This window comes from Pleurodeles waltl, chromosome 11 (genome assembly GCF_031143425.1).
Source record: "Pleurodeles waltl isolate 20211129_DDA chromosome 11, aPleWal1.hap1.20221129, whole genome shotgun sequence".
NCBI classification, from domain to species: Eukaryota; Metazoa; Chordata; class Amphibia; order Caudata; family Salamandridae; genus Pleurodeles; species Pleurodeles waltl.
The window spans coordinates 730,127,520-730,151,684 of NC_090450.1; positions in this window are offsets into that span (position 1 = coordinate 730,127,520).

Sequence of the window (24,165 nt, forward strand, 5' to 3'; positions counted from 1 at the left end):
CCGCACCTCTATTAATATACAGTACACAAACTTCATAACACATTGCCTAAATACATATACTATTTCCATTAGGAGTGTGCGCAGCAGGTAACCGCTACAAGCCGCAAACCTACTGTTAAAGGAATTTGCTTTCTTTTGAAGACCACTAGCCTTAATTCTCAATTAGGCCAGTTTCTTCCTATGATAGAAGCTGCCTAATAGCTTTGTAGAGAGGTTTTTCAAACTCCAGCTACAGCAAAGTCAGTATCATTGATTTATGCATTGTGGCTCATCATGCACACTCTGTATATAGTAGGAGTCGTAGCGCTTGATTTCCTTCAGGGATCTCAATATTAATCTTCAACTACTGGCCTACTACTGGTTAAAATAAACGTCTTGATGAGATGAGGAAGAAGTGGAGATGACTTCTGCAGCTCAATTGTAGAGCAAATTCCACAATGCTCTTAGCAAGTATATACAAGGAGATGGCCAAGAAGGCTACACATTACATTCCTAAGAAACATAAGCGAAAATCTAAAACAACAATACAAGAAGGTAAAGTGTCCCAAATACATGTAGCCACTTCTAGAAACCGGTGACACTGTTAGTAGTAAGTTACTTAATGAAGCTATACTGCAAGGACATGCATTTAGGGGTTATGTTCAATTGGAAGTGCAGTCTAATATCATTGACACCATTAGATTGCGAACACTTGTTTGGGGGTTCTTTCAACAAGTCTTCACCCTTAATAACCTTGCAGCACCATGGGAGCAACCCAAAACAAAGAATCATATTGTAGGCGTAAATCTACACAGTGAACGTCACTGGGTGAACTGCTTTATACTTACCACGACTACAACTCAACAATTAACAGGAAAAATCGGTTGTGCTGGAACAATTTTCAGAGTGAGGGTACTGCCATCATGTTACATCACTGAAGTCACAGGGATTACGTTAAACCCCAGCGTCATACAAAAAACAAATGGAGCAAATGAGCCACGGCCATTAATGGAAAATGTTTAGTATGAAGCTGCTGGTGCATTTTGGCGCAGACAAATATTTTATAACGCATCGTGTGGTAGCACAATGTCATTTAGAGACAGCACATTCTCCATTGAAATGGCCACTACATTTGCAAAGACATTCAGTTTTACTGATAGAAGTATATATCGCTCAAATTATAATATGTAGAAATCGTTTCTTTTTTTGTTTTTTTTAATTTATTTATTGCATTTTAGATATACAACAACCAGCACACAAAGTAAAGTCCATGCCTAAACAACAAAAGGCCAATGTAGACTGCAAAAGTTATATCGAAGTCAACAGCCATTTGAGCAATAAAGAAAGTAACAGGATAAGGCAGTCGTTTATCATAGCCTGACAACCGTTGATGTGCAAGGCATGAATACCTGGAAAAAATATGATAAGAAAAGAACATAGAGAAAAGCGACAGAGAAAGAGGAAAAGGAAGAAAGCAGCGTTGTTATAGAACAGTCCTGGAGAGGGGATCAGGTCATCTCAACACCACCAGAAGAGGTCGAGAGCCTGAGAATAAATCAAAGGGGAGGCACGAGAAGCTAATCTGCTCCCTGAGTGCGAGCTGCCAGGTACGCCAGCAAGGGGGACCATATACTGCACGGGCGGGATCCCTCCTGCATCAGCTCCCAATTGTTCCTGATAGTATGCGGCATCCTTCAGCCAGTCAGTGCAGCGGGGCACCCGCCCCGACCCCAGCACATCGCCGCCCTATGCTTAGCAAGGAGCAGCAATAGACCCACGAGCCTATGAAAGGCAGGGGGGACCTCCTGCACATAACTGAGAAGCACCACCAAAGGGGTGCACGGCAGCTCCAGGCCTATCCTCTAATGGGGACAGGCCCGCCACATCCCGCACCAGCATTGACGGCGCAAAGACTTCACGCAACCTAGCCCGCCGCAGCAAGCAAGACCAGGCCCTTGCCACCCTACTGCTACGGGGCCGAGGCGGCCTGCCGATCACCCCGCCCAAGCTCTCCGGCCACACCAAATCAGCTTCAGGAGCCAGATGCGGTAGATAACGAACAGGATGCAGCCAGAAATAAACAAAGTAGGCCTGTGCACAGTAATAATAAAGTTCCAGGTCCGGGGCCGTTAAGCCACCCACTCAAACGGCAGCATCAACGTTTCCCAGAGAATTCTGGGCTGTTTACTGGCCCATACGAGAGTCACAAGCATGGATCGAAGCCGTCTCAGAAAACCGGTGGTAAGAACAAGAGGCAGATTAACAAAGAGGTATAAGAACTTAGGCATTGCCACCATCTTGGTTATTGCAATCCGCCCGGTCAGAGAAAGCGGCAATGAGCGCCAAACCGCCACTCTTTCTTCCAGCCAAGCAACCGCCACTCCATAATTAGCCGTCCAAAGCTCATCCACCCTCCGGCTCAGCCAAACACCCAAATATCGCACCAGCCCGTCCACCCAACATACAAGGTAGTCAGAGGGATACCGCACCGTAGCATTAGTTAAGGGCAGCACCATCGACTTGGACCAATTGATCATAATCCCAGAGATCCGACCGAACTGGACCACCTCATCCAGCAGGATATCAAGATGAAGGTGCGGGTCGCGGATATAGAGCTCAACATCATCTGCGTAAAGGGAAATCAAAACAGGATACTGCCAGAACGCTAACCCCCTATGATTGTGATGCTGGCGTAATCGCGCTACAAGGGGTTCCATAGCTACCGCAAAAAGAAGCGGCGAGAGAGGGCAGCCCTGCCGCGTGCCCTGGGCAACCATAAAAGAGTCCGATAGAGACCCGTTGACCCTCAATTGAGCGGTCGGCTTGGAGTACAGCAAATGTATCAGCTGAAGGAATCGCGCGCTAAGGCCCACCCTAGCCAACAGAGTAAACATATACACCCAGGCCAGTGAATCAAACGCCTTTGCAGCATCCAGAAAAAGCGCCACTGCACGATCCTCTGGCCTGAGCATATGAGAAATCACAAAAAAGGTACGGAGATTGTAGGAGGTCGAGCGACCCGGCACACAACCCGATTGGTCTGGTAATATCAGGGACGGGAGCAGGGGCTGCAGTCGTGTCGCAATAAGTTTCAGCAAGATCTTAGTGTCCATATTTATGAGCGAGAGCAGCCTGTAAGAGTTACATCTGCTAGGGTCCTTCCCGGGTTTCAGAATCATCACTATGAGAACTTCCAGCAGAGAAGGTGGAAGGACACCGCCCTCAAGGGCCTCAGCATAAACCTCAAGAAGATGTGGCACCACAACATCAGCAGATTGCTTATAAAAGGCAGGCGTCAGCCCATCCAGACCCAGGGCCTTGTCCCCAGGGAGGCCGTGTATAGCATGAATCACATCATCTACCGTAAAGGGGACGACTAGATATTGCCTATGGGAATCCTCTAGCCAAAGCAGACTAATCTCCTCAAAGTAACTAACAGCATCCGAAGCAGATATTCCCGGGTGCTCAGCGTACAAATCCGAGTAAAAGTCAGTCATGACAACGCTGAACCTCAGCCGTACCCGTGCGCAACGTCCCCCCAGAGTCAACAAGTTCAATTACGTAGTTCCCCACCCATGGCCTATGGAACATAGCGGCCAACGTCCTCCCAGCCCGCTCACCCTCACCATAACGCTGCGCTTTGGCCTCTTTACCGAAATAGCAAACCTCCAGCTGCGCTGCCTCCTCATAACAGGACAATGCTTCCTGAAATTCGGCCAGAAGGCTCGCCGACCAGGCAGAGGGCAATCTCTGTTCAAAATCAGCTAAGCGCGCCTCCAACCCCTCCAGTTCTCTACGGAGTGCCCTCAGCACGCCATGTTGCTTAGCAAGGCAGATCCCCCGAATAATAGCCTTAAAGGCCTCCCAAAGGGTGCCAGCTGATGATACCGAGCCCTGATTGATATTGAAGTAATTGACAATAGTAGTATGAATTTCGGCTTGGAAGACAGGATCCCGCTGCGCCCCACAAGGCAGCCTCCATGAAAACGCACGGCCAAGGCCCCTGGCACACGCAACTACAGCAAGACCGGCGCATGATTGGATAGTGTACGAGGCATATGCTCAACGGAGGTCACCCAGAGCCCCACATCTTTGGTACCCAACCAGGGATCAATTCTAGACCAGCTACCATGGGCATGGTTGATGCACGTTCCCTGCCTCTCCACCTCATGCTTGGCTCTCCATATGTCCACCAAGGCCCCCTCCTCCATAATATGCGCTAAAGCTCTTGCCGCAGCTGCATGTTGGGGTTTGGCCCTACTCTCCCGATCTGCAACAGGATCCAGAACCACATTGAAGTCTCCCCCACACAGCAGAGAACCCCGAATATGTTGCCATATGACTCTCACCAATCCAGCCAGCCCTCACCCTCGCCTTCATACCATCAGATGTTTCCTGTAACATGCAGACATAAATCGCATGGCACTGTACGTATGCTGATATCAGTCTCATCTTGCGACTATCATTCAATCCTCTAACATTCCAAGTAAGGCATCTAATAGCAGGTGCATCTTTAGTCACCATCCCAACAATCTCTCAACAGTACATCAACCCCAATCAGACAACCAGAAGCAACAGCTGCTAAGAAAGGAAAAGAGGGAAAAAAGACAGAAGAGATAGCAACAACTCCATCAAAGAACCCAGCAGCTATCCCCCACCCACGCAGGCTCCCCAATCGTGCCAGCCCAGAGGACCACCCCCCACCCAAACTCGAGAACTGCAGCAACGCAACAAAAGACTGATTTGGATTTATCCACCAGGGCGTCAGCGAGGCCACCCGATAACCCCCCCTAGTAAGGGGTGGCTGAGCAGGGGAATCAGGATAGCGTTCATAGTCTGGGATCAGCCACCAGCCTATGGCATACTGTACTCTTTGGGATGTCACGGAGGAACAGCCTCCCACCCACCCAGTTCTCCAGTCTATCTTGGTCATGGGTGCTGATGGCATCTTATTACATGCCTCTATAAAGCAGTACATGATCATTCACATATCTCCATCTTGCCCTTATGCCAAAAGTGGGAGGAAGAGTTTGGGAGATGGCTACACAACAAAGAGTGGGATATAGCACTCCAGTACCCCAAAACCATATTCTGTAATTTCCGCTTTAAAAGCATCCAGTTCCACATCCTTCACAGGGCATACTTAACCCCAGTGCAGCTGAACTATGGCTTCCCCAAACTGCAAGCCAACTGCCCACGCTGTCCGACTTCCAGTACTGACCTGCAATATATGTTATGGTCCTGCACAACCCATCATAGCTACTGGCACTCAGTTCCCGTGCGTCTTCATGAATCTCCAGGGCCTGAACACATTGGAGGACAGCTTTCTAGGTATTTTCAAATGTATAAAGCAACAGAAAATCCGAGTGTGCTTCGCATCCCTGGCACTGCTGTTGGCCAAACACGCTATCACACTGCATGGGCGCTCCCCTAATGCTCCCCTGGTGGCCGCCATGGCGAGGAGTGGTGCGGAGGTGGGAAATGGCTCAGGAGGGGGGCCCTCCGTTATGAAGAAGCAAGACACTCGTGTAAGTGCCTGATCTCCCCTCAGTGGGCCACCCGGATGGTGCACTTTTGCCAAGAGGTGAGAGAGGATAATCACGCTCAATGACATTATGTACTTTAAGACTGTACCCACGCCAGCACTGTGCCCAGACACTGCATCACAGCAAACCCCTCTCCCCCCAGCTTGCAGTGTTTCACCAAGCTGCGCACACCATTGCTCCTGGAGTCACCCCGCCTGCATTAGCCACCATACTGCATAACTTCATGTCAAACTGTATTTATGCCTTGACTCCACACCCCACCCCCCACCCCCATACCCCTCCACCCCCCTCATGGGCCCTCCAGTATCCCGAGCATCGTTATCAGGTTAAAAAGACCACACACCGCCTCCTCCCTGGGACCAAGCATGGGTCTTTCCCAGCACTGTACTTGTACCCACGAGTGACACATCACCAACTGCGCGTACTGGAGGACATAGTAAAAACGTATGTGCTCTTTTCTTTATTTTTTTCTATTGCATGCCTGTTTTTTTGTAAAAAAAACAGCCTGACAAAAAAATAAGTAACTCCTCTAGTGCCCTATTTCTGAGTAATATTTGTACTTCTCTAATGACAAAGGCACATCACCCTTCGTCTTTTTTGGCCTAATATTTGGTGTTTTTTTTTAAACAGCAGTTATATACAGCACCAATATCTAAATTGTCAATACCCATTTGTCTGAGACAGTTTGTTCCAACTGCTTTGGCTAATCCTCCAGCCAATTTAACTGTGCTGGATAGATAATTGCCACTTGGTGTTTGGCTGCATTCTTCCCAAAAGTGCTGGAAGTAGGGGTGCTGGAACACTCCCCCCAAAATAATGTGCTGGAGTTTCGAAGGTGAATGAGCAATAAAGATGCCTTTAAATGTTGTTTCTATATTATGTGTTCAAAGACGGACGTCAAATGTCAGGCCGTGTCTTCTCACAAATGTCTGCCCGGGTGTATCCATATAGGAGTACCTCATGTGTACGATGGGTAAGTTGTAGCATAGATGTATGGCCTCTCCAGCATTCACTAAGCCTGCCCAATTCCTCAGCAGTGACATGTGTCTCTTGTAGTAGGATTATTTGCGTCCGCCGGTGTTTAACATATGAGTACATAGCATGACGGGTCCTAGAAGTATGCATGCTGCGAATGTTTAAGGTAAGAAATTGTGTATCCATTAAAGGAGGCATGAAGAGTATGGGCGGTGGTGGGAGTCAGGTGGGGGAGGGAAATCCCCATGCGGAGGTGCTGCCATGTAGCTCTACCGGAGTCGCGCCTAGGAGCCAGAATCGGGTGTGCCCACTTGGTGAAGAAAGGGATATAAGGGAGGATATGTGGGTGGGACAGCAGTAGCTTGGGGATTCAGCAGTCCCAATACAGAGAGCCCATCACAGCAGGTGATATACCCAAACTTGGCATTGCAAATCAAACTTTACAGTACATCGAAGGGGTGTCCAATACTGGGTATAGTGCAGTAGCCCTAATACCCATGGGATGCTGGAACATTATGCGCAGGTCCCTGGGGGTTGGGGTGGGGAGGGTTGCTGCGTATTGAGTGCTCGGTGTGGCCTCTGTTCTGCCAATGCAGGGTTGCCAAGAGCTCCCTCTTCAATAGAGCAAAGTGAGCTGTGGTGGGCCGCGGGGGTTGTTTGGTAGAGTTACAGATACACTGAACAACACTGTTATTGTAATAGTGCAGGAGAGGGGGGTGCCTGTGATGTAGTGTAAACTAAGGGGTGGCGTTGCAAGTGTCAGTGTGTCAAATCAGTGTATCAGCATTCTGTGGTGTCACAAGTGGGGGTGATTGTAAGTCTCTCTGGGAAGTCACTGATTGGTGGGTATTTTCATGGAAAGAGAAGACTTGCAGGCCTCACTCATCGTCTGTAACCATCACGGCGTTGTCCAATTTTGCTGCTGCCTGAAGGGCACAACAGTGATCCTTGATCATTTGTTCCAAAATGCCGAAGAGGCTGATGAGGGCCGAGGGTGGGGGGGGGCTTTGCTCGAGGGTTCCTCTGTCTCCGGCCATAGGGGGCAGAGGTGCATGAAGCAGTTAGAGTGTGCGATCTTGGCATTTCGCCCTAGTGATGGTCTGCCCAGTCCCAAGTTTGCTTTGGGTCCATGAAAAATGATGCGGTCCCATCTACCATTATCTTGAGCTGGACTGGAAACACTAAGGAGTATTGTATGCAAAATTGATGGAGTCTCTTTTTCACTTCTAGAAAGAAGGAGGTTGACTCTAGACAGCGCATGTTTAATTAGAGAACAACATTATGACTTTGTCCTCAACTCGAAGTGGGCCCGCACAGCAAGCAGCATGGAGGATTAAGTTGTGGTCCCTGAAGTGTAGAAGATTTGCTAGTAGTGGATGAGGAAGGGTACCTGGGGGAGGACGCCGTGCCGGCACTCAGTGGACCCTTTTCAATGAGTAGAAGGGGAGAGATCAGTTGTGGGTGTAAAGGTTCTAAACCAGTTTTCTAGATAAGTAAAAAAAAAAAAGGTCTGATCCCTCGACCCCCTCAGGTAGCCCCAAAATGTGAATGTTACTTCTCAGAGAGCACCCTCTGAGGTCCTCTACCCTGTCCTCCAGATGTTGGACACTGTCTTGTTGTCCTTGATGGCAGCCTGGAGATCCGTGGCGAGTGGTTGTAAAGCTGCAAGAGTTTTTTCGTCTTCTGTGACTTTAACTGTGACCGTCTTACAGGAATATAGGCACTGCAGCAAGGGAACCAAACCTGGCTTCGATGGAGACCCAGGAGCTCTCTATCGCCGCTCATACCCTGGCCAGTTTGTCGGATGGGGAAAGTGAGGGTGGGTCCCCTGAATGTGTCTAGGTTTGTGGACTGTGGCCCTGCCGTGGGCAGGGTTGGGGCCATAGAGTTGGAACAAAGTCTGCCCATTGTTTGTGGTTCTACAGCGCTGGGGGGTCTCAAGGGTAGGGTGTGGGAATCCTGACTCAGGAGGAGATCTCACCAGGTGTTAGTGGTGACCACAGCCAGTCAGTGTCATGCACAAGCTGCGTGCCTGTAGGCTACAATGGATAAAGTTGTGCCTCAACTGATTTCCCCACCGAAGAATGCTGCACTCCACGTGCCTGGTATTCACCTCTAGCATGAAAGTGAGTGGCTGTGAGAAATCGAGCCAACACCGGGGGCTCAGACCCGCACCTGTGTCACATGCACAGTCCCCTGTGCCTTGAATATGGTGCCGATGAGGGGGTGGGAAAAGAGCAGCGGAAAGAGATCAGGATCATAGGGCAGATGCCTCTGTCGCAGTTTTGCCAGTCCCCACTTGCCCTCACCATGGCGCTGATCCGGGGGCAGGGGCAGGATCAAGCCATATGAACACTGCCACTCTGTTGCTATTTGAATCAGGCAAGGATTAGGTGGCCGCCCTCTGCAGTAGACGTGTCCCACCTGTGATCCCGGTGCAGAATTGGGGAGTTGTGGTTGGTCCAGGAGGTTTTGTTCACAAGTGATTGAAGGCCTTAGCCCAGTTCAGCCTCGGTGTCAGCCAGTTCAAAGGCCAGATAGTTGGTGTGCAGAGCGTTGAGTGTGTGAGTTAGGAGTGCACTGTGCCCACTCTCTGGAGCAGGATTAAATAAGCAACCCTCAGTGATGGTGCCAGTGTGGAGGGAGTAGTGCTGGGCTAGAGCAAGGCGGGGTAACAAGAGTCTCAATTAACATTTTTACTGGGGACGGATTAGAGAGCAAAGTGGGCCCAGCTCACAGGGACGTGAAGCCCGGCCTCAGTACCTCCAAGTCTTGCTGGTCTGCGCTACAGCACTGATCTGGAGAAAATGCAGAGTGGGAGGGGTAGACCGGGCTGGATGTCGCCGCTGCCGCCCACCCCCGATGTGAGAGGAAGAGACTGGGCACCCCCTCACAGCCGGCATGCCCCTCACACTACCTCTGTGGCGTTGCTGTAGGCAGAAGCATGATGGGGCTGGTCAAGGGTGCTCTCTGCAGCAGGGGATCTGCCTCTCCCGGTTCCTGGGTGCTCTCAATGCTGCGTGTGCCTCTCGGCAGGGGGAGGTCTTGTTGTGCGCCTAGTAAGCTGTGCTGAAGCGAGGGGTCGAGGGTGGGCCCTTGATCTGTTCCTTTAGGCAGGCCTTGCCCAGAGAGCTGGTGGGGCAGTGGTCGGGCGCTTCCGGGCAGTGTAAAACCTGACATAGCTGGAGAGGCACCCAGAAGCTCCTCTGCTGCAGTGTAGCTTCCAGCTGGCGAAGATCGCTACAGTCAGTGTTGTCAGATTTTGAGACCCATCCCAAGCCCAAAAGCTGTCCACGTTCAAGCCCAAATTCAGCCCAACGTAGACTAGTATCAGCCCAAAAACCAGCCCAAAGTTGCAATTTTCAAAGTATGCAAAAATAGCCTTCAGGAAACATTCTGGCTATAAATCTAATTTCTGTTCAATAAGCGTATAATGGGAGGAGTTTCAATGGGCACCTATGCACTTCTGCAATCATGTCCAAATTCTAATAATAATTACTAATTTTTAAGATAGGTCTCCTGGAGGACCTATTTGGAACTTCTCTCACCACAAATCCGATCCTGGCACTGATGAATGAACTTCACAAGAACAGACTATAACTCATCTTAATTAAGCACAAGTGCAGAAATGTTGAAAGTCTTTAAGTAATGTAGCCTGTAAAACAGTATATTTAACTAATATATTTAATGAATCTCGCAGGATTTACACCACACAATGATACACACATAAAGAAACAACCCTAGGGTTAAAGCAATTCCAGCACAACTGGTTTGGCAAGCTGGTAGGGTCATCACAGTACAACAGGAGTCCCATTTCTTCTAGGTCAAATTTAAGAAGGCCAGCAAGGTAATAGTCACTTACTGTAAGTCCCCTGTCCTTCACTCCAAAGTCCTTCAACATGAGCACATAATCTGACAATTAATGATATATAGGACCTGTGTTGTTGCCTTCATTTTGCAGCAAAAACTATACTAAAGCCTCCAGGCTTGGCAAGATGCAGATAGGCTTGTTTTCATTCTAAATGAAGTAACAGCTATTGGAACAGAAAGGAAAAAGATACATTTTCCCAGAAATTATGGCAAAACCTTCTCCCCAACATTTCAACTGTGACGCTGCCCCAACTCTGCTGACGCTGTCATCACTCTCCTGGTCCCATCCAACTTCATCATTACCACTGTCCTGCTATCATACCATCACTGACCGGGGCAATCTCATGAGGCTGTGCAACTCCTTAATGGACTTTAAGTGTGACAGGTCTGACAACTGCTTTCGAAATGGATCCATGTATTCATGTTGTTAACTTTAAAGGGAAAAACATTGATTGACTTCTCAACGAAGACCGGAAAACCCCTAAGATAATCAATGTCAACAAAGCAGTCCCTGTTTATATTTCACATGCTTTATTTCACCCATATTAATATTTGTTTTTCCCAGATGTTGTTTCTGTATTTTTATTTTCAAATGACTTGTACAGTACATATTGCAAACTGAGTCGCCTCTTGGTGTCTGGGTGAGTTCAGATTATGGGTGGGCATTTGTGTGTGGCATGATTAAGAGCCCTAAGGCTGAAAGCAGTACACGTTTCTCACTGTGCCTGCCAGTGGGTCTTTAAGGTGTTCAGATTAAATGCACTTGCAGTCCTGGGTCTCTGTGCAAATGAAAGTACTGCACTTGTGCAGCAGGAAGCTGGGTCATACCCATCTGGGCAACATGAGGCCAGGACTGTAGTCTCCTTTCACCCCTATACCTTTTTGAAATCCTCCATTTACATACCTCATGTCACCCCTTTTCTCTTCAGCACCAGTTTCCACTCTCTTCTTCTGTACATATTTCCTTTAATCTGTGTAGGAAATGTGAGGATCAGGCAGCTATTATTGAGCTGGATCAGGGCCTGCATTAGTGCAATACGTTGAATTTGTCCCTGAGTAATTCGTCTGCTTTACTTTCATAGCAGCAATCTCTCGAGGTTGAGAAGGGTTGAATGTCTGTATGAGTAATTACACTAATGATGTAAATACCACTTACTAATTTACTTTTTAATTAAATTCCTTTTATAGCTCTATTTTTCCTACTGTAGGGTGTCAAGGCACTTTATATTAAATAAACTTACTCTACAGAGACAATGATTCATACAAGTGTGTAAATCAATGTATATGGGGTTTTAATGTAAGGCAATGAGGGGTAGGATGTATAGGAGCCACATATAATCTGTAACTTGTAGCCATTAAATGCACCTCGGGTGCATGCTACACCGGGCTGGACTCAGCTGACTGTACTGAAAACAGCTGACTGTACTGAAAACAGCTGAGACCTTGCCACGGCTGCCTCAGAGGCGGTACCGCTGTCAAAAGGCCTGTAGTTCCTTCCATCCTGTTTTTCAACTGTGACACACCTCTGTCAGAGGACTCCTCTGTCGCGTTGGACAGAACTTTTAAAGAACAGAAGCCCCTGGTGTGAGGTGAGAGAGGCTGCCTCCCAGCACGACCCCAGCAACAGCATGATGATTGCAGTGATTTAGCACAGCTGTTGCACAGTAATGTACTGCGAGGCCTGTGGCAGCTGCAGCATTTCCCCCACTTTGGTAATGTTTGATTCTAGAGGATTGGTTGCAAGTATCTCTATGTGTATGCCTGCATTTGTAATTACAGCATAGGCCCTGGCACCTCCAAAATAATCATACTGGAGATCAGAAGATGTAGTAGAATAAAGATGCATTTAAATTTTGTTTATATCCAGTCACATTTGCTGCTTGTTCAAAGACAGAGGTCACATGTAAGGCTATCGCTTATGACAAACCGCTGCTTATTTTCTTACAAGACAGTTTGGTGTTTATTTTTTTTCTCACATTGAAAAGTTCGAGAATTTTCTTAGCTGAACTCTACAATAATCTTACTTGGTACAATGGGTGGGAAAGCAAATGCTGCAAAATGCTATATTTTTCCAAACACACACCAAAATTTAAATACATGTAAATGAACAAAATTTTTGTGAACAAATTAAAAAAGTACAAGTGAAGCACATTTTGTAATAACTTTAAAGTATGATGGAAACACACATTTTAGCATGATCAAAACAAGCACAAATTATATATACAGTGAATCTAGAGTTCCACACATTATCGTTTGCAAAGTTATTGGCCTTTAGATAGGAAAATGTGCTGCCTGTGATGGACAGTGTGCTACCACACTGTGCTTTTGTAATGTTTTATGTTTTGATTGTACTTTATTGCTTGGTTTTACACATGAAACATTGGCAGTAGACAATCACTCATTAGTACCTTGAAACCTTGGAAACATCACACACATGCAATCTGTAAACTTGCTATGACTCTCCTCTAGCGCCCCGGTGGAGCCCCGGCAAGTTAAAGCAAGATTGAGGATCCTGCAGGGACACAGAGAGATGCGCCCCTCACAATTCCCCTCAAAAACAGCTCTCCCTGGAGGTCGGGATCGTTGTACACTCACCATAACTGATCTCTGCAAACCTGCCCACGTCTAACACTGCCAGCAGTGCCCTCCATGCTGCACATTCCATGCCTGTGGCATCGCGTAACCTTAGCACTCCAGGCAGCAGTAATCTGCTTGTCCTTCCTCTCGATTCCGAGTGTAGAGTGAGCAGAAGTTGCGGCTCCGCCCCAAACCACAGCTAGGCCAATCATAGCAACAACAAAAAAATAGCTGGCTTGTCCCTTGTGACTACATTGGTCCAAAGTCATAGCGCTGCTACCCCTAGCTCTTTCAGGTAAGTACCATTAGTGTTTATCACAATACCATGCATGCACGTAATAATGCCAGGACAAAGTTTGTGGGTATAATATGTCGCAATTTATTGGTTTCACAGGTAGGGTTAGCTTACGGGCGATCCCGGTGTCGGAGATGAGTTTATTAATATTGGCCGACACCCATCCTGAGAAAGCTAGAGCTGTTACGTCTGGTGTTCTCTGCACCAACATGTTTAGCATCTTACAGCTCGTTCCTTTATCGTGGTTTTTACCACTTTATTAGTTTGTCATGCTCCTGACAAGTCAGAGCGAGACCCAGGCCAGTCTCCACAGTTGCTCAGGATTCCAACTGTCCCTTGCGGGATTAAGGAGCGCCGTCGCGTCATCCCAGGACCCCGCCGTCAAGGCTCCCAGGGCCCTGAGGAATACCTTTGGCTCCAGGAATCACCATCTGGAGGCCTTTTAACCAATTTTTAAGCTTTAGGATCGCCCTGTAACTCCGCATTGCGACGGTTTGTAATTTCCTGTAAAGAAAGGCATGTTATCCTCCTGTTCCACTATCCCAACCTTTCTTTCCACTATGCACGCCTCCCTGCCTTCTATTCTCCTTCTGTAGGGTGGGTGGGTAGGACTTCGCCGCCGTGACCCCAAAGAGGCCCAGCCTTGCCAGGTCTCCCCTTAAGAGACCTCCCGGCCTTACTCCTCCCTTCTAACACCTAGGCGGCCATAAACCAGCTGGGGACCACCCTCTCCACTACGGAGGCCTCTCCGGACCACCTTTTGGGCAGGCAGGGGAGCGACGCTAGAAAGCTGTCCCCCTTATCGTCGCACTGCGTGCGACGGGGCCAGCCACATAGCGCTGCTACCCCTAGCTCTTTCAGGTAAGTACCATTAGTGTTTATCACAATACCATGCATGCACGTAATAATGCCAGGACAAAGTTTGTGGGTATAATATGTCGCAATTTATTGGTTTCACAGGTAGGGTTAGCTTACGGGCGATCCCGGTGTCGGAGATGAGTTTATTAATATTGGCCGACACCCATCCTGAGAAAGCTAGAGCTGTGACGTCTGGTGTTCTCTGCACCAACATGTTTAGCATCTTATAGCTCGTTCCTTTATCGTGGTTTTTACCACTTTATTAGTTTGTCATGCTCCTGACAAGTCAGAGCGAGACCCAGGCCAGTCTCCACAGTTGCTCAGGATTCCAACTGTCCCTTGCGGGATTAAGGAGCGCCGTCGCGTCATCCCAGGACCCCGCCGTCAAGGCTCCCAGGGCCCTGAGGAATACCTTTGGCTCCAGGAATCACCATCTGGAGGCCTTTTAACCAATTTTTAAGCTTTAGGATCGCCCTGTAACTCCGCCAAGCCCCGGGGATGGCATCTCGCGATACCCGGGGCCCCCCCACCTGTGCTCCTCCCTTACTTACTATCTGTGCCCGCCGCAGACCGGTGTACCCATCTGCTGAATACAATCCGTGCTGATTCGCACTTGCGCGGGTTGATTTTCTGCCTGGATGTCCCACTTGTGGCCGTATACCCGGCTCCCTGATTCACCTCCCTTGGGATCATCTTGGCCCAATTATTTCCCCAGTCTTCCCTCGGGGCGACAGTTCTGGCAAGACCCTGTGTTAAGCAGGCCTGCCACTGTGGACCTCTCCCCCCAGTTGTTTAGCTAGTTTCCCCCGGGTGGATTACCGGAAAGCCTGGCTTAACCCTCTCTTGGCCCACCAGCTGGCCAACTCTGGCTCACACATGGCACATCAAGTTCTAGGGGGTTCCCATCCAGGCGAGTCTGCTGTCGCTGAAACCAGAGCTCCAGCCACCCCCTCTGGGCCGGTGCTCTGCTCTGGCCACCAGGAGTGTGGCCATCACCATACTGTCGCAGTCCCTAGATGGACGAGAAGGAAAGCATTACCTCACAATTTCTTGTGATGTGTTACAGCACATGTTATGGCTCGACAATGCTACAACATATACACGCATTTGTTAGCACCTTAGCCAGGCCCTTAACTTCTTCGGATGTGTCCGCCGCTACCGCCGTCAGTACCCTGCTTTTGCTATAACCCACCACAAGCCCCCCCTGTAATGGGCATGCTTTAAGGTTGGCCGTCTAGGTGAAGCCTATGTACCTTGTCCCGTCCAATGTTGAGCTCACCCGATCTTTGGGCCTAACTGAAGTGCTTCTCCTCACCTGTGCCACAACCTCTTGTTTGAAATCTTGCACCACCTATTGGCCTGGAATTGTCTCTGAGTGTGTGTTCCTAATTTCTTGCCTGTGTGTGTACAACAAATGCTTAGCACTACCCTCCGACCCTACTGCTCGACCAAACTACCACACAATAGACCATTAGATTTTTCTCTTTTTGCCCTTATCTTCCCTCTAAAGGGGAACCCTTGGACTCTGTGCATGCTCTTTTTTTTTTTTTTTTTTTTTTTTTGGAAATAATACCTACAGAGCCAACTTCCTACCGCCGGGTTACCGTTCGGCCTGGCTGAAATTCATATAAAGTTCCTACACATGTGGCGCTACTTTCGTTTATCTGTTTATTCATTATTATTTATTTATTTATTTTTTTTTAAACACACTTATGAGCGGCCTCCAAGCCCCCCAATGCTGCTGCCCACAGATTGGTCACCACCCTTCTCTCCGGGGCAGCTGGGGCCCAGCATTATTACCAGCATAAACTCTTGCCACACGGCCCTGCCTCAGCAGATGATAACAACACGTCTCATCACGGTAGCTGGGCCGCAGTTTCCTTACCTGCATACGACTCCTGCGACAGGCCTTTTTGCTTCATAACTCACTTTGTCCCCTCGGACCTCAAATGAGCAGTCCATAGATTATTACAACATCATAATAAGTTTGAGTGCCAAGCATTGCTCTCTTATGACTGTAAGACAGAATATTGAGGCCGGTTATAAATCACAGTTGGCATTGCTAGTTCCCTCCTGTAAAATTCACCGGAGTCCTGCTATTTTGGCCGCCAAGCTTCTGCTTCGCCTATTTAATGCTATAATTAGTTATGTATGTTAATTTCATACCATTATTATATATATAGATACATGAATACATATATATATATATATATATATATATAATATATATATATATATATTTTTTTTTTGTATTGTTCCCGCTACGTCGTCCGGAAATGCCCCTGCGCCTGGAATCGTTCGCCTGACTCGATTCTCCGACAAGTCCCTATCTTATGTATGCTGCCAACAACGTTCTTGCCTGTCCGATCTGGTGGTGCTGTCCTACTCTCCACCGCTGCCCACCTACGCTAAGTCCTGTGATGCCGCAGTGAGCCAGGTGTGGTGTGGCAGCCGGGTTACCAATGACACAATTAACCTACTGTTGATAATGGGGCAGCCGTGTTCCCCATGTTGCCAATAACAAAATTGTTGATAATACCCTAGGGTAAACATGTCCTTCGAGCAGGATCCGAACCCGCGACCTAAGGACCCCTGACCTCGCATTACCGTCCTCCGCACATGTTTTCCAACCCCCTCAGGCGGCATTTCTAGTTGTTACGCATCATCCCCCGTGCATGTGACCTTCCATATTTATTTATTTATTTTAAAACCTTCGCATGACCTCGTATGTCATAATGCCTCAAGACTGTTGTGTGTCCCTGTGTTATAACTGAACGTGGGGGCTTTCTGCTCCCTAGGTGTGCCCCCCAAGGAACTCTTAGTAATGCTACAATGAACAACGCCGTCCTGCGGGTTGCCTCATGGGTACACATATCTTGCCTATATAACCTCATGCTGTGGGTACACACTGCGATACTTTTAGCATATTGTCATAAAATAAAGTACCTTTATGTCTGTACTTCTGTGTGTTGTGTTTCTTATAGTATTGTGCATATGACCCCATTGGTATAGTAGGAGCTTTACCTCTTGTAATTCTGTGTATTGTGCTTCTTATAGTGTTGTGCCTATGACACCAGTGGTAATTAGGAGCTTTGCCCGTCTCCTATTTTCGCCTAAGCCGCTTTGCCATGGCTACCTTCTATCAGCCTAAGCTGCTAGCAGCCCTCTTCTATACTAATAAGGGATAACTGGACATGGCACCATGCGTAAGCACCTCTGATACCCACTATAGACCAGGCCAGCCTTCATGTTAAGCAGCCATTCCCTCTATAGCCTGGGACAACTAAAAGATGTACTAGTGACAGGTTCAAGCACTGCAGTCAAAAGATTCCCCTTTTGCGTGGTAAACGGTACTTATAGTCGCCACATGCGATGCTCTTTTTCGGCATGCTGTTGTCCCTCGGCTCGGCTTAGGCTGCTTTGTAGCAGCACCACTGAAAAGGCTCTAGGGATTATTAGGATTTTTTTTTTTTTTTTTTTGCTATAGATCTGCATTTTATTTGACAATGCCGTCGCTGAATTTTCTCTGCAGGCTGATAGCAAGAGTTATATCTATTATAGTACGGGGATATTGTGATTTCTGTTCCAGGTAGAAAGAGTCTTATCGGTTTGCAGCAAAACCTTAAATACGGTACTCAGTGTGTGCAACTTGAGGTATTGTGAAATTACAAATATTAAACCTGTAAAGTGTTTATGATATACACCCAAATATGAAAAACCCAGTGAAGACTGTTATTTCGAGTCATTATGGGTCACGCACAGGCAGTGCTTAGCACACCACCGCCACTTGTTACTTATTCCTTAGTTTGCCCTTTAAATCCTTGCTTTTCCGGTGGCGGTTGCTAACTGTCGTCCCTTCTTTTGGTGTGCTGTTCGCTCCCATGGGTCTGTCCCTGTTACTTGCAGGCTTCCCCTTCTGGGCTAATTGTCTTACATTCATGCCCTATTCTCGCTTTTAGAGCTCGGCTCAGCCTCGGGGAGCAGCCGCCTTAAGTGCTGTACAACCATGAGGCGGGGGCTGCTTCGTGCGTCCACATCTCTTGTGAATATGTACTTATCCTCATACTGTGGGTACTCACTGAGCTACTTTTGGCATATGTCATAAAATAACGTAACTTTTTTTTTTTTTTTTACTTCTATTTATTGAGTGTTCTTTCAATACTGTGTATATGACACCAGTGGTATCGTAGGAGCTTACGTGTCTCCTGTTTCAGCCTAAGCCGTGTAACCATTGCTACCTTCTATCTGCCTAAGCTGCTTGAAACAATTCTTCAATACTAATCAGGGTTAACTGGACCTGGCACGCGGTGTAAGTACCCCTGGTATCCACTACAAGCCAGGCCCACCTTCAAGTTAAGCTGCCGTCCCCTTATCTAGGCTTGAGACACTAAAAGATGTAGCGGTGATAGGTTAAAGCCCCGCAGTCCAAAAAGATTCCCCCTACGCGTGGTCGCGGTACCTATAGTCGCCTACCTGCGAAGCTCACTTTGCGGCATGCTGTTACCCTTGAGCTTGGCTTAATCAGCGTGACCGTATTCATACATGCTTTTTGAGGACAACAGCCATCCCCGCGGTTATCCTTCCTATGGCATCAGATAGTGCTCTCCCAGCGCTGACTGATAAAGTGCATGCTGGCATCCATGGCTACAAGTTCAAATAATTGTATGTGGCGTTTGTAGGCAGCTAGCATCTGGCGCTCTTGACTGGGCAGGTATGTATAGCTCGAACCCAGCGACAAACGAACCCTAAATGTCTCTATGCAGCTTACTTTGTATGCTGTAATGAATGTCCCCTGACCCCAGGCACGCTTCCTGATTTGCTGGGTGGACCATTACCGAAGCAACACGAATGCACAAATCTGAAGGGATGAAGCCGAGGCTGATTTAATTATCGTGGGAAAAGCTGGCCACCCAAGGAAAGTGCCGTGGGGGATGAGGTTAATAACTGAGTGTCTGCTGCGGGACGTGCGCGCCACGCACAAGTGTAGCGCGCGCCCCCAGCCACTGTGCCCTTGCGTCGCCGAACCCTACTTAGCCCGATAAAGGCGTGGCCTGCCCTCCATGCGCCCCTACTAAACGCCCCAAGCGCCTCTATATATACATATATATATATATTTTTTTTTTGGGGGGATATACAAAATTATGCAAGAATTTTTTTTTTTTTTTTTTTTTACATTTGTCTCTATTGATTTCCTTGCAGTGTATTTTTGTCGTTATATGGCTTGACTACACGCTGCTCCCTCGGTGCCTGTCTGTCTGTGGTCCGCCCAACCAGCAGCAAACCACGAATAGCTGGCTACGGTTCAATTCTGATGTCTGTTGGCATTCCAGCCATTACCTTGCCCTAGCTCCTCTGACGGCTCTAGTGGTGTTTAAGAATGCCGTCCAGTGACACCGATATCCAGGACGTGTGCAGTAAATGGAAAGGCTGGCTGCCCTTTTTCGCCGAGCACCACTCGGCCCTGTGCAGGAACCGGCCCGCCCCTAGCAACCGCTCCCATTGCCTTGTGTGACCACGAGTTCGCAGCGATTGCCTAGCAGCCTGCCGGCGAGGGCGCCCATGCCACCAGCCCCAACATACTCTTCCCTAGCCCCTCTGCGCCCCCCTGGATCCACGAGGATGGCAGCGCCGCCCTCGCGAAAGATCGCCACCTGCAACAACGTCCTCCCTTCCGAGACGAGGTGAGGAACGCCGCGGGCGGGGGCGGGTGGGGCTCCGGGGCCGACTCCTGTGGGCCCCGAGAACGTTCTATATTTTTCTATATAATAAATATCCCCTTTTCTCTTTTCTTTTGAGGAACTGCCCCGGGGAACAGAAACGCCGCTGGACCCAATCGCGATTCTCTGCCGCTGTGCGAACGACGCCGCGGGCGGGGTGGGGGTGCACGATGGGAGGGCAGCAATGGGCCTCATGGCTTCGGAGACAAACGGAATCGTTTGCAAAGAGCGCCCAAGTGCTCTGCAACCTGGGCGGACGGAAAGCAGTTCAACTGCCTATCCAGTTTTGGAGGCGGTGGGTGCTAGTTTAGGTTAGTCTGTATTGTGAAATAACTCGTGTGCACCTTTATAAGTGCAAACCTGTAACATTAAACCTACGTTTAGGATAATATAAGGAGTTGGTTGTGCTTGTGCACCATGAAGCAAAGGTTGAGCACTCTTTGCCCATGCTGCTGTTCCTTTCGTCTCGGGGCCACCATCTTTCTATCTCTAGTTCCCGGCAGCCAGTCTGCCGTGTGCGGATACAGCTGTATGCCTTGAGATGCTAACTTTCTTCACAACCGAGACCCCGTGCCCCACCAACGATGCGCGCCCAGTGTGCCCCAAATTGTGAGCAACTTTCTCCCCTTTTTTTTTTTTTTTTTTTTTAAAACAGACTCGCTCCCGATGCATCCTGCGCGCCCTACATTGCCGACGCTTCATGAGCGCCCCGAGATCCGGGGATGCCCGCACTCGGCCGAGACCCCCTCAGCTCGGCCTCGCCCGGCTGCGCGCCACTCCCTGCCCCATGCGCGCACTCGTAGGGCCCCCCGCCCAGGCACCGGCGCGGAAAGGCCTCGCCCTGCCGTGGACCCGTAAACGCAATTCACCACTTGGAAGGGGGGGGGGGGAGGCGCACTAGGCCGGGCGCCCCAAAGACAACCTGCGACCATGCCGGCTCCACCCGCCCGAGTCGAGAGCGGCCCCGCTTCGGTGACCGCAAGGGCAGGACAGAACCGAAGCTGAGAGAAAGAGTGCTGTAAGGTGAAAGGAAGGAGGAAGGGTTTGCGGTGGCAGTGGCTGAAGGGGGCGGGTGGCTGATGTCTGAACTCGCGTCTATCCCGCTTTCTCTGACCCATATCCCCTTTCTAAATGCAGGGATTCGCCACCGCCTCCAACCCTTGCAACCCCCCCTTCCTCTGACTCACCTCAGATTTTCACTGCCAGATGTCCGTATCAGGACTAGGCCTTTCTCCCATCTTGCTCGCCTATTGCTCGCACTTCGCCGCCGTGACCCCAAAGAGGCCCAGCCTTGCCAGGTCTCCCCTTAAGAGACCTCCCGGCCTTACTCCTCCCTTCTAACACCTAGGCGGCCATAAACCAGCTGGGGACCACCCTCTCCACTACGGAGGCCTCTCCGGACCACCTTTTGGGCAGGCAGGGGAGCGACGCTAGAAAGCTGTCCCCCTTATCGTCGCACTGCGTGCGACGGGGCCAGCCACAGACACTCTGGGGGCAGGCCAGCAGCATGAAGCTGGGTGGTTAGGTAGTGCTTTTGCGCTATTAATGATTGACAGTACGTTTTTAGTGGCGGCACCGCTGCATTCACAAATTTTACGCTCTAGCGGTCAAATAAAGCCTAAATTTGTGCAACCCTCGAGGAGAGTTATTTCCCACACAAATGGAAAAAATGTCACCCATTTGTGCGGGAAATAGCCCAATCTGGCAACACTGGCTGCAGTGAAACACCACCACAAGGCCCACCGATGCTGGGCACATCGCCCTCTTGCTGGCAGGAGTGTGACTGTCAGCGCTGGGATGTTAGCTGCAGGAGATGCACATTGTTACGGGGGACTGTAAATCTGTCTGTGCTCTCCACGGTATGCCGGCACTTGGATTGTAGGCATTTGTCGGGCGAGTTCGGCGGAACAATAAGGATTTGCGCCCGCCATCTTGACCAGCTCGGCCTCGCCCTCTGTAGTGAAGTTACCTCATGAGAAGCAAAATAAAGCAGCTCACTCCATTTCTTACCTCATACCTAAAGTACACAACATCAAGAACACGCTTGAATTTCACAGTAAATGTAAAAAATCAAAACAACCATGTTCCTATGCTGGAAGAGCAGGATTACTTGGCAGGTATAGTATTGAGTTTCTCAGTTATGTACCAGGGGCAGTAGAGGGAATTACCCATTTAAGGTACTTCCTTTTAGCATCTAATCGGTGGTGACATTGTACATACTGTATTAGGCCACACCTGTTCCCCCCTTGGTGCCTGGCCGATAAAGAATTGTTTCCAGCAGGACCAGGACACATCAAACAATTGTTATAACAATTGGGATTTACAGTTAATCTGAAAAAATGTTTGGTATAGGTCAAAGATCTAAGCAAATCTGTTATTTCAAAATCGGAATCACTGTTACTATACATCGTAGTCTCTAACATTGAGGAATGAACTAAAGTTTTTGGGAATGATGGCATCATGTATCCACTTAATGCATCATGCTCATCTCCAAATTATACTAGTAAAGAGATGGCTTGCAAACCAAAGTTCGCCGTTTGCAGAGGAACAGAGGTAACTAATAGTTGTCCCTCACAAAATGGAGCACGCTTTAGAATGGTACGCGACGGACAAGGTTTTAAGAGTAAGATCTTTCAAGGATGCAGCTACCACTCTGACAATAGCATATGGCTCACACACGAGGTAGGGGTTTATGTAAAAGACCTCCATGTAACAGGAAGCTGAGAAGAAGCATTAAATCATTACAGTTACCTCGAAGTGAAGACAGTCTTCTTGGCATTGAAATTGTCCAGTCACCAACACCGCTTATTTGTACAGATGCAGACAGGTCATAGAACAGGGGTGTTTAATCTGTAATAAAAAAGAACAAAATCTTACCCACTTTTCTAATTCTCAGGGTCACTTGGCTGTTCTCAACAACCTATGCTTGCCAGTGCACCATCTGTCAGCGATACTAAATGTTATGTGACATACCGGGCAGATCTCAAGGGATATCTCAAAAGATTTGATTTGATTTAGGTTTATAGCGTGCAACAGTTATCCAAGTGAATCAAGGCGCTGTAGTCACGGCCGACCAGGGACAAAATAGTGTAGTGAACCATACCTTTATAGTCAAACAGCTGCTATGAGGGGTAAAGCCAAGTTTTAAAAGGGAATTGGATTAAGAAGTAGCTGAAGACATTTTTGCAAAGTGGGGAACACCCCCCACCATAGAATTATTTGCATCAAGTGCAAGCACAAAATAATAGAAGTTGCTTCTTTCATTCCGAATCCTATCAGTATGTACTGTCAGTTCGTTGGGACGGGTGATTTGCTTATGGTTTCCCTCCAACTTCACTTCCATTTACCAATAAATCAGTTACTTCTCAGATGACCATGTTCCTCATAGTTTTACAATAGGCAAATGATCCATGGCATTATATTGTATTATAGTATTTCAGTAGCACTTTTCTACCACTTGGCAGGGCTCGAAGTGCTTTCCAATTGGTCAAGTAAGTGCTTGCTCTGTTGGTAATGCACGGCTGGAAAGGAGCATTAAAGTGCCATCTAGGAGTAGTGTGTTCCATTGTCATGTGTGAGGTCCAGAGAATGTGCTCCTGTCCTGACTGTAGTAGTGTGTAGTAGTGTCTTATGCATGTAGTGGCATGCAAATAGTGTTACGGGAGGAAAAGCTCTTATCCTCCTTAACCGACATGCAGCGTTCAATAGTTTTTCATCAAATTCTTATCTAAATTTGGAGTCCGTGATTTTGCCCTTGCTTGATTTCCCTCCTTCCTTACTAATCCCACTCAAGTAGTGCATCTCCCCTCCTTCCCATCCACTTGTCAAGAGACCTCTTCAGTCCAGCCACTCCTTTTTGTTTACTACAACTCAGCAGAGTATCCGGTAGGGCACGACCAACTGGGCAAGATGGTGGTCATAACTTAGTTCCACTAGGCCCCCGAGGATATTCTTAATCAACTCTATGTTCTGCCACCCAGGGGGGATTATGTGAGCCCCTAGATCTGCAACTCTCCAATGAACTCTGCACACTGCTTCCACCCGTCTCAATCAAGCTAAGGCATCAGAGAGCCAACATGAATGTACCTGCTCCAATTAGGCCAAAGCACCGCCACAGGCTCTATAAGCACCTAAAAGCCAACATACATGGGAGCCCCACCTCTCACAGAATGGCACAGTCCAGACAGGAATCTACTGGTGTAGGGGAGACGCACACGCTGACCTTTTGGAGGTGCCGCGATTACGCAGCATGGCCCGCTGAGCAGCCTGTAGATGTGGGATACCCGCTGAATACCCAAGCCTGCCACCCTGCATAAGTTACCCCATTAAGGACCAATGATAGTAACTG